This window comes from Pecten maximus, chromosome 8 (genome assembly GCF_902652985.1).
Source record: "Pecten maximus chromosome 8, xPecMax1.1, whole genome shotgun sequence".
Lineage (NCBI taxonomy): Eukaryota > Metazoa > Mollusca > Bivalvia > Pectinida > Pectinidae > Pecten > Pecten maximus.
Window position 1 is genome coordinate 31,773,464 of NC_047022.1, and position 20,705 is coordinate 31,794,168.

Here is a 20,705-nt window from a genome sequence, read left to right on the forward strand (position 1 = left end):
GTACATTTATTATGACACCTGCCGCCATTTTACTTGTGTTTTATCGTCCTGCATACACATCACGCCTCTTTATCATGATATTATATATATAAATCTTACACGAGAAGCCTGCAGAAGGGCGAAAGCAGCTCGTAAGTTACTCGTCGAAGGTATTTTTTTCTATATGTATACGTTTGTTTTAATTTTACAACATTGTGTTCAATTCTGTTATTGGTCCTTTGGGTCTGTTGATATGAAGCTGAAATAAATAAATAAATGAAATAGATAAAATCTATTGTAAATTAATCAGTTATAGGATGATGTAAACGGCGAAAAATAGATAAACTGCATCATACAATGTTCGTCGATAACGAATCGCCTTGTTGTCAGAGGCAAAATGTTGGAGAATCTACAAGGGTCGAAATAGACATTAAAAGTTTATCGTTATAGACGACCACATTGAATCTCATTCATTTACTCTTCTAAGATACATCTGTAGGCTTGCAGGTTAGAAACACTATTGATTCTCTACCAGAGATTAGTACCTCTGGTCCTTCTGCTGCTGGCCAGTATTACTAGGGACCTGTTGATAACTAGGAGACAACAGCGAAAACTCAAAACAGATCACAAGAAATGTCAAATCCGGGGAGGTTTAATAGCCCTATAACTCAATATATTTCATAAAGATAATTTTTCAATTTGAAAAAATATCAAACTGAAACGTGAAATTTATTTCTAAGGAATCAAACGAGACACGCATGGTTTGCTATTGTACCGATTAATTTTGCAGGTTATATATTATTCTACAGTAATTACTTGTCAAACTATAAAAGAAAAAAAGTATCTCAAAATATTATAAATTATTGTATTTAGTTAACATGCAACACTTTACCTCCCCTTCCCTATTATAATGTACAAGTGTATGATTGCAATTTACTGGTTGTGATGACTTAGATTGGTCTCCATTTCCAATATCTTTCTTTTGTCTTTAACACATGCTGAAATTAAAATTTAAGAAATGGAATTGAAGAGTAGAAAACATTACTGTTGGTACTGTTGGCCTGATGCCGACATATCATTAGGGGCTAGCTACACACTGTTTATCTGGATTGTTTTCTCTATCAGCATGAAAAAAGAGAATAAATGTAGCATAATTGTATTACCGTTTAATGTTGATTTACGATCATTACTTAAATTGTTCGTCCATTTATAACAAATCATTTAATTGTTATCTGCATCTCATCATCAGGAAAATGTAATTAAACCTGTCGGGTCAAAACTCCGTGCAAAAACAATTTCTTCATACCCTTTACTGTCCGTGTACCTACTGGTATGGGTTGTTGTGTCTTCAACAGTCTCTAAACAGCCTACTCTAAGCTCTATGTTATGGTAGGACTGCTGAATATATTAAAGGAGATTACGTCCCTACTCATAATAGGTAATACCATACCTATCTACATGTAACCTACTGTGTGCCTAAGGACTATTGGTATTCCTATCAATGAAGTACAGCTCGGAATTACTGATCGTGGGTCGTCCAACGCAGAAATCATTCACTTTGAAATGATGTCTTTTCTTCATGACGTTTTATATAAATTGTCCACATGTCGAATCCAGGTCGTTCGTGAAAGGTACGTGCATCACTGTCAGAGCAAGAGAATAGTAATAATGGTGTACAGTGGTGTACAATGTCGATTCCAGCGTCATAGCTCCGCCATTTCACTTACTAATTAGTGTATCAGTTTAAAATTCAGTGTCGCTCTCAATGACTTATCATCGGCCGCCATCGAGACAGATGTCAGATCGACGCTTTATTAGGAATACGTTTACCCTTATCTTCAAATCTTGAATATGAGCAGGCCAATTAAATAAATACGTTTATGATAGAGGAACAGGCTACTCCGAATAAGCGTCCGGTATTTTTTTATAAAAAATAATTGATCAATTTAATCGTTAAAGTCATAAAACAAATACATTATGTAGACACAAAGCCTTGCTTTTATAGATACATGTATAAAAAAAATTAAAGATTTTTTTTTAAATGATGGACACTGAGAAACTATGACGCTTTTCAACGAATTAGGAGTTAGTATTTTGGGTTTGCTATTAATCTTAAAACAGGATAGCAGTTGTATGTTTGTAGATGTTGGAGTAGATATGAGCTAGATAGGCTCGAGATATAAGCGATTCCAAAATAATGAGAGTCTGACTAAGGGAAATAGCTCTATATTCTGATCTTGTTCAAATTAATAGAAACGCCAACTTTCCACTACACTAAGTGTTTCATGCCTAAAATATTTCTCTCTTTATCATACAATATAATCTATGAATCATTGTGTGATGTGGTGACGTCGTCGTTTAGAATCTTGGATAGAACACAAGTTTTAAGTATTTGATATAGGATCCCATTAATACAGTGGTAACGTATTACCATGCTAAAGTGTTATCTTGGTCAGACCCAAACATGGTATCTGCTTTAACTTATCTGTGACCATGGGGCTTCACTCCTGCCGGCTAGCCGTAAATCTCGAAGAATCCATCCCTTTTGTCACGAGAGAGAAATTCTATTCTGACAAGATTGGTGAAATAAATAAAACGTGATAGTCGGCAAAATTGACGAATAAAGTTTATGAATTGTCAATGTCAATTCACATTCGTACCGTCATCTGTAACAAAACATTGAAAATTATCTTGTGTAGTTCTTTGACTGATAGAATACGACGTCGATTTTAGTACAAAGGGAACTCTTCATGCATGTTAGGGACTTTAAGCTGTAAAGGCCGGTCAACGCAGTTCAACAGTATGGTCTTATGTGTGTAGGGGTTTATGGAATGGCGATTTTCGTCTTTGAAGGTTTGGAATTCACAATAGGGCGTCTTGTCCGTGAAAATAGTTGAGTGGTATCGTTGGTGAATATCATGCATCTATCTCCGGGGGTTTCGTCTGCGAAGGTTTGGATATATATCAACGTTTGACTATGCATATTTGTTGTTTTCCTCATCCCCTTACTATTGGCGCTAAAGGAATCTCAAGTCGCCCTCTTTATCCCCTACGCTACTTGTCTGCTATCATCGGTTAGTTGTTGTTAGACTGTTCCAGTGTGTCCAAGTTCTTACGTTTTGTTGGGCGGCTCGGTATCCATCACACAAGTGTTATAAAGGAATATTTGTTCTACGTATCGAGGGTAGATGAAAACAGGCTTCAACACTGTCTACCTGATGTGGAAAAAGTAATGTTACTAAACAAATTGATAAAGATGAGACTATGAATGTGATACTGCATTGTAACATATTCAGATTGTGAATGTTTCCTATATCGTGATGTTTATACATACCTTTCTTCGAGAACAAGGTGACCCTTTATCTTGCATTTTACCTACATTTAAATTCGGTGTCATTGTAGAAGGAAAGGGCGCTTAACCTCTCGAAACGCATGTGCATGGTCTTATTTCTTTGTAATGTCTCAAGACACTATGAGTCAAGTATTTGTTCATGCTTTACTCTAAATTTCATCCATTTTAATTTTAATTTGTTCATACTCTGGTATTCTCTCATTGTCTGTCCGTTTCATTTAGCATTTTTCTCACACTTAGTATATTGAATACTGTGAACAGAAATAAATCTCACAAGTATGATTTTACTAACGAGATTTAGACGTATCACTCTTTTGATAAAATCGTTAGTTCTCAAGTTGTATATAAGGGCAGATAAAGTCCACGTGATCTGATGAATGACTACAGCACAACCCTCCAGGCCACTAACCCATCTTTTATCATCAATTTAACTTGGTGATGCGTTTCCCAAAATCGAAAATATAACGACTACAGCATACACCAGCTGCCTGTGCACATCCTAAGATTCTTTATTCTTATTACATAGATAACAGTACATCAAATACCTTTAATACACTGACACTATCTTTGTTCCTAAAACCAGTGTACATTGGTGGTCAATGAAAGAGTGCAACGCCCTTCAGCATGCATGTATGACCGTCACTAGCGTTACTGTGTTGAGGAACCGTTAACCATTGAAACATATATCTTCATTTGGAGACCCCCTTGTCTGTAGGCTAAGCTTCAGTTATACAAATAAATGTGTCTCTGTGACAATTTTCGTTGCCTGTTGCACAACAGGTATTGAATTTTTGTCGCCACCTATTTTGATTAAAGCTGCAGTAGTGATACACGTCACAGCTATAGGTATATAACCTACCATCCGTACACTTAATTAAACATGCTTTCAAGTTCTAGTACAAACCCCACCGACCGACTACAGTCGTAACCAACGCTAGCGGCCGCCATTATTCATTTTCGGTCTGTGAAATTGCCAAATAAAGACTAAACGCCAAGAGTGCAATCAATTCTGTCAAAAGGCTGTAGCAGTGTTTCTGTAGGTGACCATGTAGGTCTTGTTTCTGTAATAAAGTCACGTCGGACAAATTCAATATCCAACCGTGCCTGTCTTTCATCACATCCCATAATTCCTGATAAATTAGTTAACCTTTGATCTTTGACATTGTAGATACCCGGATATCGATAAACTAACCGCCAAACCCGGGATTATTTGCCATGTGATAGGAAATGAAGATTTTCGTGGTAAGTACCCTACTATTCATTTTTTGTTTTGTATTTGTTAACTAAATGTCACGTGATAAAAATACATATGCATGGAGACATCATTCCGACAAACGGTATCTACATTTTCTTTATCACTTTACAGTCCCTGAGGAAGAATGTTGTTTTGTCATTTATCTGTTCTGTATTGAACACGTGCTATAAGTGTAATATACGTCTATGTGACATTCATCTTTTCTTTTTGTTTTCTTGGTTTTTTTTTTTTTCTCTTAACATAACACAAGCATCATAGCAGGATATGTAAATAGTGTTCTACATTGTACACATATATGTACAGAAATTAATTACGCTTACTCATCCAGGTCCTGTACATTTGATCGTTTCAAGGCAACATGATAATGTCAAAATTATGTACATCACATCTCAATTCCTTTCTTTACCTTCAGCAAATTAAAAAACACCATATGTGGATTAAAGGAACACAAGTCCACTGATACATATGTTGTATAATATCAAAGCAGATGCCAGATAATTCCAAATTTTATGAACTTCCCTATTTTGATAATACTACTGTATATATATATATATGTGCGGTGTCTATTATACTAAAGTATTGATTTACATTTTACACACCGATATGTGTCAATACAACATCCATATGTAAGTATTAGCAGTCTTCCCGTGGGAGGTCGATGACTTTTGTTTTGGTTAATTACAAAATACGTATCCCAGTATTGGCATTTATGAAATCAAGTTGTGTTCTTAAATGGCTTAAACATTTGACAAACAATTTTAGACATGTTTTGTAGACAAATAAAATCTGACGTACAAAATAACGTCTACGCTCTTAAAGATTCAATCATTGGAATATACAAAACCTGAATGTCCTTCCTCGTATGATTTGTAGTAGTGGTCTACACTGGTGGTGTTGATGTTTTGGACATATGCTCATCATCAGAACACAATACGTGTTAGCTGAATGAAGATGTGTTAAAGGTGTGTATCTCTTGAGTGTTATTGGAATATAAACACTATTAGGATTTCCCTTCAATTACTAAATTATTCATGTGCAATTCGATGTTCAGAATATGAAAATTTCATCACTGAAAATGCACAGGATTATCTAATTTCATTAATAAACTATACATAAGGTATTAATATTTCATTTGATAAAATAAAATGTGTGTACAAAATATAATCATTTTATCAATAGAATATACACAGAATATAATCATTTCATCGATAAAATACACACAGAATGTAATCATTTCATTAATAGAATATACACAGAATATAATCATTTTAATGGTAGAATATATACACAATATGCACAGAATGTAATCATTTCATTAATAGAATATGCACAAAATATAATCATTTCATTAATAGACTATAGACAGAATGTAATAATCTAATTGATAGAGTATACACAGAAAATGAACATTAATATAATATCCCCCGCGAACCTGTATCAAGGGGCCGCGATAGCTCAGTTGGTTAAAACGCGGCCACGATATCTCAGGTGATAATCTGAGGTTTGTAAACTGGACAAATAAATGTTTTGTAAATTATGTACCCTACTATTATGACGCCATAAAACAATGACGTCATAAAATGATGTACCGAATAAAATTCTTAATCCCCTGAAGAGCGGCACGATATAGCCGCGAAAGTACTAGGGAGACAGCAGATCTGTGTTTGACTTTTTATTTTATTATTATTTACCGTCACATGGATATCGCGCGTGGGTTGTAGCAATCATGAGCAAAACAACACGCGCATTGACGTCAGTTTTAATGTTGATAATTATTATGGTCTACAGATATATTTATCACAAATTATCTCTAAATACTGATTTCTAAAAACATAAACATTCGCTTAGCATCCATCATAATGTCGCTAATACAACAACATTTACACGTGTAAGTTGATAATTTTAGAATGAAAGATTCAAGGATATGTGGGGTGAGGAATCCGAGTAAATTAAGGCTATATAAGCAGGATAGGGTGTAAATCAGCACGTGTATAATGGTACAGTATATCCTAGAGCACGTCACAGGGACATAGCCTAGTCGACATATGTCATAAATGACTAACTCATGAAACCAGTGACCAATTTGTGAACGCTTGTTTGAAAATATATCATAAGGTTGGATTAACGATCGGAAACATATATAAAACACAATTTTAAAAACACTTTTATTGTTTTTAGAGTTTTCTCTTCTGGTGAGTTACTACCCTTGATACAGTATACGTTGTAATATACGGGGCCGTGATGGCCGAGTGGTTAAGGTGTCCCGACACTTTATCACTAGCCTTCCACCTCTGGGTTGCGAGTTCGAAACCTACGTGGGGCAGTTGCCAGGTACTGACCGTAGGCCGGTGGTTTTTCTCCGGGTACTCCGGCTTTCCTCCACCTCCAAACCTGGCACGTCCTTAAATGACCCTGGCTGTTAATAGGACGTTAAACAAAAAACAAAAAAAACGTTTAAATATATATGATACCTGTTTCAATGGATGATGGGTTGCCAAGTCCTTGTTGGGTAAACATGTTCATTTGGTTTACACTCCATCAGAACAACTGACATGTACCTATATGGTCTGCTGGAACGTTTACTAAGCTATGTACCATTGTAATGATAGAAACGTACTACATATAAAGGTTTGGCTTATATCAGAATAAGGAGATATATCGGTATTTCATTCGGTAAAATTTAAAACGGAACATTGCCATAGAAATATTACCCTTAGAATAGAAAACGTCTTCTTTGCATTCTGTATAACCTATATATCCGTAACATCACATTTTACACGTATAATCAGATTTTTGAGGGTTGAAATCAGCCCGGAGTAAAAACGGGTTGAAATAACACATTAAAGAATATTTTCTCTGAGTAAATTAACATAACAAAAAGAATACGAGGGAAATCCCAATCCTGATATTTACATGAATGACGTGAACCGCTTATTGAGTGGTCTGATAACACACAAGTATGCAATGATCAATAATACAGCCGCATCATCTGATATTTTTTTAAATATATCATATAAAAATCGAAACAAAGAGAAACATTATAACCATATACTGTAAACGTGGTTATTTTCGCGGTGGGTTAATTTCGCGATTTCGAAAGTGTAAACTATACGCGTGGGGGTGTTTTTCGCGATCGATCCACCTTCGTTTGTAGTTCGAGATAACGCAAACTGATTGGCGGTTAATAATAAGCGTGGGGGAAATTTTCGCGATCATAAGGACTCCACTTAATTAGCGTAAATTCCCCACTCGCGTAAATGTCCACGTTTGCAGTACGTTTCATATATACACTTGCATATTAAATCCCACTTGGTGTTCAGACGTAACGTAAGTTTTCAAGCAAATGCCAAAAGTAATTTGCTTTGGAAATTGCATAAATAAATTAATAATCCCACCAAGCTTAATCGAGTCACGCTTGTTCAATGTTCAATGTTTATCAACCTTAAGCCTTGCGGCTCATAAGTATTACATTTATACAATTGGTTTAACGTCCTATCAACAACATAATATATACAACACACATTAATATACAGTTAATTAAAGAAATGGTGAACTAAAAAAAGTATACGTGTAATTAGCAAGCTTCTATCTAAGAATTAAGACGGGCAATTGATTGCTACTATACCTAATAACGGCAAATGCGACAGAATTGTAAAGAAAAAAGCATATGTATATCATTATGATCTCTAATAAGGCTGAAAAATTAAAATCAATGTGACATAGAGAAGCCGGTTTTTACATTAGCAGGAATTGACCGACTTAATACATTTGAAAATTACGTTAATCATGATGCGTAAAAATGTAAAGTGAAACTAAGTTTTAGATATTTGCCTCAGTTGCAAAGGTCCTTTTTATTTTGAACAGTTAATAATTTAACCAGTGTATAAGATGATGGCCGATTCCAGTGATACTTCAAAATATATTTTTAAGTAAATCATGATAAAGAGGACAAATAAACATGACATAAAATTCATCTTCTAACAAATGTTGATTACAGTGAATGAAATGTTGATTCAGTGAATGAAATGTTGATTACAGTGAATGCAAAATCTGCCCTCTCTTGGAATATTTAAGGATCTGTCTTATTCATTGTGATGTTCATCTCTAACTCAAACATTTTACTTTGACTTAGGTTGACCAGCAATGAGGACTACTGTGAGAGGGATCGTTATCTAATCTCTCTGTTTTAAGAGATTAATAAGAATACTGTTTGTCTTCGCATAACGTTAGATATCGGATGGCAAAGAAATCATACATTAATTAAAACTGTGGATTTGAATTATTTCCTGTATGCATGACAGGAAGTACGTGCACTCTTACGTATTGGACGTACCCTTTTACGACTGAAAGCTGTGATCGAGGTAGGCGAAGAGATGACCTTTATCCCGCCCCTTGGCGAATGTTGTACCTCTGGTGCCAGGGGGTTAACAAGGTTGGACAAGCTCCCTATAAATGACTTGGTACGTCATACTCGAGGGTCGTCGGCCCGCATTCCTATCATTCTTCTTTTGTCCGACGCCGCTGCCGTCTGTTCGACTCTTACTTTATTTAGTTGATTAGTTACTGTTTACCAACAATGTAACTCCGCCTTTTACTAGGTTTCGTCTTACCGACTATATTCAATATTCTGTCGGCGTACTACTTTTAGTAACGTAGATACATTTGGTAGTCCATGTGACCACTGGAGTCTCGCGAGATCTGTTGACGACCTGTAGATCGACATGTCTGCTACCCGAGGGACGTAAATGTCATCACCTGGAAAGGACTTGCACTAGAGTGTACGTTATCGACCTGTCTCGGTCTGGTCGGTAACATGTAAAATAGAAAAAAAAACTTGCGCAACCAAGATTTTTAATTAACATGTAAGAGGATTGGTCTCCAACGTATATAGAATGCTTAAACTTTGATAAAGCATAAACGTTATTCGGACTCAGAGAACGGTCAACTTAGGGTACCGATATTTGTGTCAAAAATATTTGTGTTTTTCTCAATATTCTCAGTAATACTCTGTATTGAATACAGACATTTGTTTTACAGAGACTTACAGAAGTCCAGACAGTTCTTGATGGATAATTCGGCATTCAGTTTATTCCCCTGGTTTATTCGAGATAATTGGAAATTCTCTGTCGTAAATTGTATACTCGAGCAATATAACACATATAAACAGTGTTAGGGGGCAACATAAAAACAGGAAAAATCTGTTTCAGGGCAATATATATCGTCCACACTATATTATTGAAAGGATTCCTGCTGAGAAATGATGAGGAAAACGTTGTCGTAGACGAGTTCTTTGCTGAAATGAAAAGCGCGCTTTTATATGAACATATTGTGGAACTTCAGAGTTTAATACTTTTACATGTTCCCTTTTTTCACTGACAGCCTATTATTAAGAACAAACAAGATTACGTTAATTTGTCATTAGGTGAGGAGTCGATACAAGTTAATCCTGAAGAGTTACGATGTATCTAGTACCTTACACGTGTCGGTACAGGTAGGCAATTTCACACGTTCGTGTCGTGACGACTGACGCTGTTCCGAACGTCGAGTTACGACGTTGTCTGTTAATTACCCTCACGAAATACCCATAGGAACTGTACTTTAGCGCCAACGTTTACCACCTCGGACGCTCCGTAGTACTCTTACCTGCCTCACAAGTGCACGTGCTAAAAACAGCCAATAAACTCAATTATCATTACTTTGTATTTTCGTCACAGACCATATGTAATCTAAACAAGGCATACACAACGTACACTACTTTCTCTTTTTATTACTACTTTTAGAAATATGTTTTTTTAGATTTTTATTTTCAGTTTGAACTGAACAATGTTTTTGTTCATTCCTTATAAATGTCTAAGAATCATCTTCTGTTTGAAATAATGCCTTCTCCTTAGGGGTGTTCTGCAAATCGATGCACTCAGGACGCGCCCTCTGTCGGAGATAACAGGGGTTAAATGTACAGAGTACAAGCCTGTGTCACGTGCTCCCCCTCTCAGTTTCTCTAGTTTTATTTGTGATTAGAATAAGAGATTAGTGAAAAAAAAAACAAGCAGTAGGAAATTCCTACAAGCCACCAACATTATTTATCTGACATTGGTTGCCATGCCTTCGCCAAGGGAGAAGATAAAATACTGCTCATCGTATTTTATCGAATTTCTATGGATTTGTCTTGCGGGGGTATCACACTCCCAATGTCACATGGTTGTCATTGATGTCCCCTTTAGTCCGGACATACCTATGATAACGGGTTGATTTCTTGTCACAAAGTGCATTCTATTCACTGAGATAAACCTCTAAGTATCGTGCTGTTCTTTTAGTCGTGGCCGTCGATTTCATTTTAACCAATTTTATTGACATTTGATGGTATTTGTCAAAAGGATTAAATTACAGACCAAGCCTACAAATGTATATAAATTCTCTCCTATGGTGGCAAGTGGATTGTCTAAATATAAAATTAGATATATAAATTTACTATGAAATGAAAAAAATACATGTATAACTAACATTTAAGGGAGGTAACTCAAACATTCACACATCATTCGTACATTTTGATTATATATACATGTATACATAATATTTGATAATGAAATATTTGATATGAACTATATCTATAAGAATCATTCATTGACAGGCATTGACCAAAAGTCCATGTGCATGTATGCACAGGTCGTGCATGTCAATACTTAAGCGAAAATAATATATATAAATGTAAGATATTATATTATAAATTTTCAGAGAAATTACCAATCAAAATGTTTAACAGACGCTATACTTAACATATATACAAGACTTAGCATACTCAACTGATGACACATGTGACCAATGAGGATGGAGGGATCTTTCAGGACATGTATACTTATGCATTTTTTAGTTAGAAAATGCAACAAAAAATGAATGTATAAAATTACTATATAATATACTATATTATATCATATATACCTTATATTTTATAAAAATATAAGGTATCTATAATATAACACAGTACAATATAATATAATAATATATAATATCATGGCTTATATATCTAAAGCATATAGAGATTAAAGCGTCACGATTTACCAATGAACAATTGAACGTCATTTGGTATTTGTATATTTACAAGTTTATCACAGTTAGGGCAACCTTGCAATTAAGTGTTAATATTAGAATGATTATGATTTGCATAACTATATATAAACTATCTACTGAAGTAAACAGAGAATGTCTAATATCATTATACCTAGGACATTCAAAGAAATAATGTGAAGCACTTTCATTTTCAATATCAAAGGCACAGGTGGGAGAGTTTAATAAATGATCATTAAATAAATCAAACTTTAAATTGCTACATGAATTTCTAAGCTGACAGATAATGATATTGGCCTTTCTATTTCCTTCAAATTTGAAAATTTGCAGTGAGTCACATTCAGCATTAATATGATTAAGTTTGCATTTAAAAGCTGCTAGAGAAGAAGAGTTGAAGAGGTCAGGATTAGCATTGTTAGTTGTTCGGCACATTTGGGGGAAGAAACTGTCAAAGAACTGTTAGCTCTGTATAGAGGAGGATTGAATAGTCGTGATTGTCTTAGGGGATACGGGTTATCATTTTGGTTGTTTGTAAAAGGAATAAGGATATCTTGCAAGTATTGGGGTGATTAGTCCATGAAGTATTTTGTACATCATTATGTGTTTGTGTTTATTTCTTCTATCTGACGGAGATTCCCAGCCAATTTCTTCATATAATTTAGTGTGTGATGTTCCTGATCCGAGTCCTGTAATGATTCTGGCTGCTTCTAATTGAACAGATTCTAATAATTGTTTTGATTGTGTGCAGTTATCCCAGATTATGTCTGCATTTTCTAAAATTGGTCTTTTAAATGCTGTGTATATTTTGATTAAAGACTTACGATTCACTTTAAATTTTATATATCGAAGAATATTTAATCTACTGTAGGCTTTTCTATATATATTAAGGATATGTTGCGTCTTCTTTTAGTGTAAGTCCCAAGATGTTTGTGAGATGCTGTGTCTGTAATTTGTCTATTTTGGAAAGTTATTTGAGGATGATTTTTGTTGTGTTTTCTTGAAAAGATTACTGATTTAGTTTTGTTAGGGTTAAAATTAATGTCCCAAATGGCCATCGATACCCCCTCCAGTCCGGACATACCTCTCAGTACCGAGTTTATTTTTAGTCATTGTCATCGATATTCCCTCTAGTCCGGACATACCTCTTAGTACCGAGTTTAATATTAGTCATTGCCATCGATACCCCCTCTAGTCCGGATATACCTCTTAGTACCGAGTTTATTTTTAGTCATTGTCATCGATACCCCCTCTAGTCCGGACATAGTTCTCAGTACAGAGTTTGTTTTTAATTATGGCCATCGATAACCCCTCTAGTCCGGACATACCTCTCAGTGCCGAGTTTATTTTTAGTCATTGTCATCGATATTCCCTCTAGTCCGGACATACCTCTCAGTACCGAGTTTGATTTTAGTCATTGTCATCGATATCCCCTCTAGTCCGGACATACCTCTCAGTAACAAGTTTATTTATGGTCATGGTTATCTAATCGATATCCCCTCTAGTCCGCATGCACCTCTATCGAGTTTATTTAGTCACGGTAATCGATATCCCTTTAGTCACATAGGGTTTGTTTTTATTGATATTCCTTTTAATCCGGATACACCTCTCAGTGATAGATTTATATTTTTGTAGTTGTCACCGATATCACCTTTACTCCGGTTGTATTTACATTCTGTGTTGCATTTGTCTATACCAAATTGCATTAATGAGACTGTATACTACAATTTACAGTGATTCGGTCAGAGCAGGAATACAGCTCCAGGTGTTGTAGGTTAAACAATGGCCGCCAGTTACTTTCGGTCTAGACAGCTTTGGAATGCTAGCATTTACAGCAACGTCACAAGTTATGAGAGTATTATTTTATGATTAGAAAAATGTAGTCAACACGAAATTACTATAAGTGCCATTCCTGATCTATACGAAATATGATCAAATTGTCAATGTCGTCACACTCACAGGGGCTCGTTCCGAATTTTCAGAAGTGCAAGACACGACAACAATAAAAGTAAAGAATTTATAAAAAAAAATATCGGGAGTATCGACATGGTTTCCGGTTGTATATGTGTAGGCCTACTGGATTTTAGTTTTGTGGCTATTAACTGATGTCAAAGGCCTACGTTACAAAATCGAGCCCCTGTGAAGTTGAAAATCGTCTGCTAAGTTAGCGACACTGAGTTGACCGGTTAGACTGGAATCTGTTTCGAACGAAATATCCTTGGAATCGTTTTCCCCTACTGTCAAGACGACTTTCATTTAGAATTGAAGAGCTGATATTCTTCTTAAAATAACGTAAATCCAGTCGATAGAAACATAAGTGTTTCCGAGGAATCGAGTCTGTCCTGGGCAACGCCCGTTCAACGCCGCATCACTTCTAAATGTTAACTGTATGTCATTGCGCAGAAAAAAAAAACGGTTTCGATTTTTAAACAATCAGAAATTATGCAACTGTGAACAAGTTGACGATACCTACAAACGTATATGAAATAAAAAAATAAATCCAAATTTGTACAAAAACGATCGTATGTGCTTGCTATTAATAACGTCATCAGGGACTATATTATTCCTTCTGGAAATTTCGGCTGTTCTGGTATTTGAACTTGATGACGTCAGTGATAGGGTAAGCGGCAAATTTAAACGCGTCATAACCTACAGTAAATTTAAAATCTTTATGAATGTAAATATAAGCATTTAACTGTTACCAAATTGTAGTATACAGTCGATATGAATACAATTTGGGTGACAGATAAATAGAGTGTTAGGGCGACATGAAATATTGATCTGTCACCCAAATTGTATTCATATCGACTGTATACTACCATTTGGTAACAGTTCAATGCTTAAGTATCTCCAATTGTTGCCATTTCCTGTAATCCAGAGGTACCTAGCTCTTTGTAAGCGATTGATTAAAGCATATTTAAGGGTCTAAAAACAACGACAAACAACAGAGTAACCTTTTAATTTCGAAAATACCAAAGTTGTCATCGATATCCCCTCTCCCAAAGATGAACCCTGTGGCAATTGGATCATTTATTCTATATAATCCAGATATTTCATTGGTACATATATATATCGATTTCAGTACACCCAATATTTCACCTGCGTGCAAATAATGTCCGTAAGGGGAAAGTACGGTCATCTTACGTCCGTAAAAAGAAAGTACACGTACGTGTATCTAACCTTCGTTCGGAGAAAGTACGTGTATCTTACGTCCGTTAAGAGAAAGTACGTGTATCTAATGTCCGTAAGGAGAAAGTACGTGTATCTAACGTCCGTTTGGAGAAAGTACGTGTATCTTACGTCCGTAAGGGGAAAGTACGTGTATCTAACCTCCGTCAGGAGAAAGTACGTGTATCTTACGTCCGTAAGGGAAAAGTACGTGTATCTTACGTCCGTTAGGAGAAAGTACGTGTATCTTACGTCCGTAAGGGGAAAGTACGTGTATCTTATGTCCGTTAGGAGAAAGTACGTGTATCTTACGTCCGTAAGGGGAAAGTACGTTTATCTAACCTCCGTTAGGAGAAAGTACGTGTATCTTACGTCCGTAAGGGCAAAGTACGTGTATCTTACGTCCGTACGGGGAAAGTACGTGTATCTTACGTCCGTCAGGAGAAAGTACGTGTATCTTCCGTCCGTCAGGAGAAAGTACGTGTATCTTACGTCCGTTAGGGGAAAGTACGTGTATCTTACGTCCGTTAGGGGAAAGTACGTGTATCTTACGTCCGTTAGGAAAAAGTACGTGTATCTTACGTCCGTAAGGAGAAAACATGTGTATCTTTCGTCCGTAAGGGGAAAAGAAGGGAAAGTACGTGTATCTTACGTCCGTTAGAAAAAAAGTACGTGTATCTTACGTCCGTCAGGAGAAAGTACATGTAACTTACGTCCGTAAGCAGAAAGTACGTGTATCTTACGTCCGTAAGGAGAAAACACGTGTATCTTACGTCCGTAAGGGGAAAATACGTGTATCTTTCGTCCGTAAGGAGAAAACACGTGTATCTTACGTCCGTAAGGGGAAAGTACGTGTATCTTTCGTCCGTAAAGGGAAAGTACGTGTATGTTACGTCCGTTAGGAGAAAGTACGTGTATGTTACGTCCGTAAAAAGAAAGTACGTGTATCTTACGTCCGTTAGGAGAAAGTACGTGTATCTAACGTCCGTTAGGAGAAAGTACGTGTATCTTACGTCCGTTAGGGGAAAGTTCGTGTATCTTACGTCCGTTAGGGGAAAGTACGTGTATCTAACGTCCGTAAGGAGAAACCACGTGTATCTTTCGTCCGTTAGGGGAAAGTACGTGTATCTTACGTCCGTGATGGGAAAGTACGTGTATCCTACGTCCGTTAGGGGAAAGTACGGGTATCTTACGTCCGTTAGGGGAAAGTACGTGTATCTTACGTCCGTAAGGAGAAAACACGTGTATCTTACGTCCGTAAGGGAAAAGTACGTGTATCTTACGTCCGTAAGGAGAAAACACGTGTATCTTACGTCCGTAAGGGGAAAGTACGTGTATCTTACGTCCGTAAAGGGAAAGTACGTGTATCTTACATCCGTTAGGAGAAAGTACGTGTATCTTACGTCCGTTAGGGGAAAGTACGTGTATCTTACGTCCGTTAGGAGAAAGTACGTGTATCTTACGTCCGTCAGGAGAAAGTACGTGTAATTTACGTCCGTAAGCAGAAAGTACGCGTATCTTACGTCCGTTAGGGGAAAGTACGTTTATCTTACGTCCGTAAGGGGAAAGCACGTGTATCTTACGTCCGTTAGGGGAAAGTACGTGTATCTTACGTCCGTAAGGGGAAAGTACGTGTATCTTACGTCCGTTAGGAGAAAGTACGTGTATCTTACGTCCGTTAGGAGAAAGTACGTGTATCTTACGTCCGTAAGGAGAAAGCACGTGTATCTTACGTCCGTTAGGGGAAAGTACGTGTATCTTACGTCCGTTAGGAGAAAGTACGTGTATCTTACGTCCGTTTGGGGAAAGTACGTGTATCTAACGCAATTAAGTCTGTCTTGTTTGGAAATAAATACCTTCAGTGTTCTTCAAGACAATAAATACACTTATTTGAAAAAAAAGTATTCCAAAATCGTTTAGAACGATGAAAAAAAACTGTTAAATATGTAAAGACCAAATTGATATTGGATGACTAGGCAAACAATTAGTAGAACATGTACTAATTAAAAGCTTTAAAGTAAGAGCGAATTGTGTGTGTATTACGTGGGAGCAAGGGCACGGAAATTGACAAGTGCGGCAGTGATATCGATTTGAGAGAGCAGGCTTACATGGTAATACTATACACACCTAAACCATCTGTCTCGTGTTGACATAGGGGTCCACACTAGTCCGCGGTATGTTTATACCGCAATACTAACCAGCGTTTATGTCCCGACAAATACTGCTGCCGCATCTCTTGACTTATCCCAAGTTTTATTAAAGAGACACACGTCTTCCGGAAGCTTCCGGATGACGTACACGACAATGATTCGCGGGTTGGACATGGGTTGGCGTTATTATATAGACATACCCACTTAACTTCCTGTCCAATATAAGTGTATATACATCTAAACCACATTCTTGCTCGACTGTATATGTGTCAGAAGTCTTTGAACATTAAAGTAAGTCCTTGAACAATAGATTTGAACTTCCGAACTAACACAACAGTGTTTGTATAATGACACCTTTCTAAATGTTAGCTTCCGGTGTCATACTTGTGACGTGTGGCGCCCCCTATTATGTCCAGTCATTGTCAGCTGTAGTGTGAAGACAGCGGCACACCTCAGTTCACAAGTTATACTTTTTTCGTTTTTAATCAGCGGATGATGAATCTTATATCAATCGGTACACGTCCGTCTCAGTAAGTGTTTTCTCTACCAGAAACGGACATGCGCATGCCTTATATAGCTCTGCCATGACAATATTACACAAACATACGCGTATACACTCTTATTTTAATGGCGTGTCAATGGAAGTATTTGTTCGTTAAGTTTTTAAATGTCTTTTTAAGGTAGTTTTCCTGATAAAACATGACTTGTGTTGCTATATGTTACATGCCAACAGCGAAAACCCGCGTGGGTCTGGGCGTGGTCTTGAACGACCAGTTTGGTGGGGGGGGGGGGGGGGGGGGGGGGGGGGGGGGGGGGGGGGGGGGTTGTGGAATGCTCAGTGAGAACCTACAGAAAAGTGTTTTTCTTCTTTTTTTTTAAAATGTATTTTATATATTGTATATTCTTTTAAATTGTGATTATCGAGATCATTCTGCTGCTCCATGCAACATTTGGTACATGTACATAAGTATGTGTATATATTGATGCTTCCCCCCTTTCTTTCAAGTCCAGTGTTATGTCTGCGTTTTGTTTGCTCCTTCGATGTCTCGGAGAGACCCGTCCTCAAATGACCTTGGCTATTTCGAGGAAACCATAGATAAACATATATCTGACATACCCATTCAATTTATCAGCAGTATATAACATACACTGCGTACAAACGAAGACTATACATTCTGTAATTCAATGCAAAGTACAAACGCCTTAGAGACATTACTATTAGAATGCTCATTTCCTCGTCTTTACCTACATAACGCCATCTCTTTTAAAAACAAAACCGGTTTTATTTGTTTGTACAACCTACATAAAGCTTATGAACAGTATGTAAATCGTGCACTAATGTAGCTAAACAAACATTCATCTTACCTTTTTATTTAATTATGACAAATTGAATTATGACGTAGACTCAATCTTACCGACCTACTTCGGCCTAAATGTGTTCTATAGGTACGCATACCCGCCACTCATTTATCGTTACAAATTTTGAAGAACTATTTGCACTTTCACTAGTCAGTAAAATTAATTGTGTCGATATTGTTGTATAGCTATATTTGTCCATTACTTATGTATGATAACTTTATACGCTTTTAATTTCAGAATTCTATCAATAACGTCATAAACATATTCCCTTACAGAACAGAATCGCAATTTGTATGAAAACTTCTGGTAGCAATGACCCTGCCACCCCTATTATCGTTCAAGGGACTCTGTATTCAACTGATCCCGAGCAGTTCAATAATAAATATGGGTTCGGCAGAAGTTAACATTCGGTCTCGATTGAAAGTGGCTCACTGGAGCTTTTTGATGAATTGGATAGGATTTACGAGGGTTTTACGGTGTTCGTTATCTAAGGGGGGTGTAAGCACGCCCTCGAGAATACCTCTCTTACTTCTGTTGGTATCTATAAAAGGCAGGAATTCCATGTATGTAAGTACTATATATACACGTATATCCCGGATATGACGCCTTCATTTAGACAGACCTTGGGTGGATGTCTTATTGGGGCTCTAGGCTATCACATTCCACACCTCAAGGTCACACAAAGGGCCACACCCTGCGCGTTCTACTTACAAATGTGAATTACCCTACAAGGAGAAGTCTAATATTACGGACTTTTCTCGTGTTCTGATAATATTACAGACCAGTCATTATCTATACAAGCATGGTTTTACACAAGACATTATCAAATGACAGTGAGTTTTACTTCCGCTGCTATAAGAGGCGCTTGCCCGTATATACAGGTCTTTTATTTCTAACTTTCTTTTTCTTGCATTTTACGTGGATTCCCAATATGGAATGGACATTCAAACTGCGTGACATACTTGGAACTTTTTCATGCCGGAAAATAATGTTCAGTATCCGGATAGTCACACTGGCGGGTCCGGTTTTGTAACCAAAATCTTTTCTCGTACACTTCTTTTGACCCCATACTATAATTATTTTTTCTGTCATGTTCTACCAAAGGAAAATGAAAATGAACATATTCAAAAACATTCCTGAAGTCTGGATGTAAAGATATTTCAACGGAAGACACATTGATTTAAAATGTAGCATTCAAAAAGAATTTCTTATTTAAATGTCACCGTACCACTATACCATGGGGAAAACCGGGAAAATGTCAAACATCATCACAAATGCCATGTAACTCATTATATCCTACCGCATAAACATAAATGTAAATTATGTTGAAAAACAATTTACATCAATATATGTACATATCTGGATATAGCTAATTTAGTCACGATAAATAGTTAAGTCTCTTTTTAGATATACATGTAATGTATAAAGTAGACATAATAGAAATAAAGATGATATTTATGTTAAAACGATATACTATTATTATTTTTTTTTTAATTTTAATCCATGAGAATATAAATTGAACATGTATACTGCATATATATCTTTAAAAAAAAAATAGCAGTAAACAGAACATAGCAAGCAGTAAACGGTTAACATAGAACACTGTCGTTTACATTGTAATTCGCACCAATAATCAAATGCAAGTGAAGCGTCACAGTGAAATGATGAAAATGTCGTCATAACCAAATATATGTAGTCACGTGTTATATGTTAAAAAGTCTCTCAACAATAACAAATATTATCACTTGACGAGCAGTGTACAGATAACCACGTGTTAGTCTGTGTGTCAGTGTAGCTGGTTATCATTTTACGACATTAAGCGTCTCGTCTACCCAGGTAACTGTTCCCTCATCACCTACAACATGTAGACCTCAGGGCTACTCAGCATTACCTGTACAGGTACGTGTGTCTTTAACATGTCAGTGATCAACATCGTTCTCTCTATAACGTTTAATCTTTCATTCATTTTAAACTTTTATTTAAAAATTAACAAAATATCTCCCTGTTTTAACAGTGATCTACAGCTATAATACAATGAATATATTATTTGCGCATATGAATTGGTGACATTATTTCTGTGATCGAGTGTAGTACACCAGATACGACATCTCCAGAATAAAGGAGTACATTGTATAATCATTAAACTGTTGTACTCCAAATAATCCCGATTTTCACCTGACCTCAACACCGACTTGTGTCAATGCTTAACGTTTAATACATTTGTACCTCGTACCTAAGTTCAGAGCAATAGTTAAAGAACATATGACGTCAAACTGACTTTGAGCTAACAATATCCCGATCAATGATGATTTACCAGTTATTCTACCATGTTTGGTATGCAACGCCAGTTTTGATTGGTTTAAAACCATGTATTATTTTCCAA

General features: G+C 36.4%; 1 protein-coding gene across 2 annotated transcripts in view; it reads left to right on the top strand.

Moving 5' to 3' along the window:
* The window catches only part of LOC117333205 (nitric oxide synthase, brain-like), a 203,146-nt gene that overhangs the window by 36,060 nt on the left and 146,381 nt on the right, over positions 1-20,705 (top strand). The window contains exon 2 of one of the 2 annotated variants that reach the window (XM_033892380.1): positions 4,500-4,573. The gene's annotated coding sequence lies outside the window, so the exon portion shown is untranslated. Of the gene's footprint in view, positions 1-4,499; positions 4,574-20,139; positions 20,222-20,705 lie in introns of those variants that run through there. The other variant, XM_033892379.1, reaches the window with a different exon arrangement.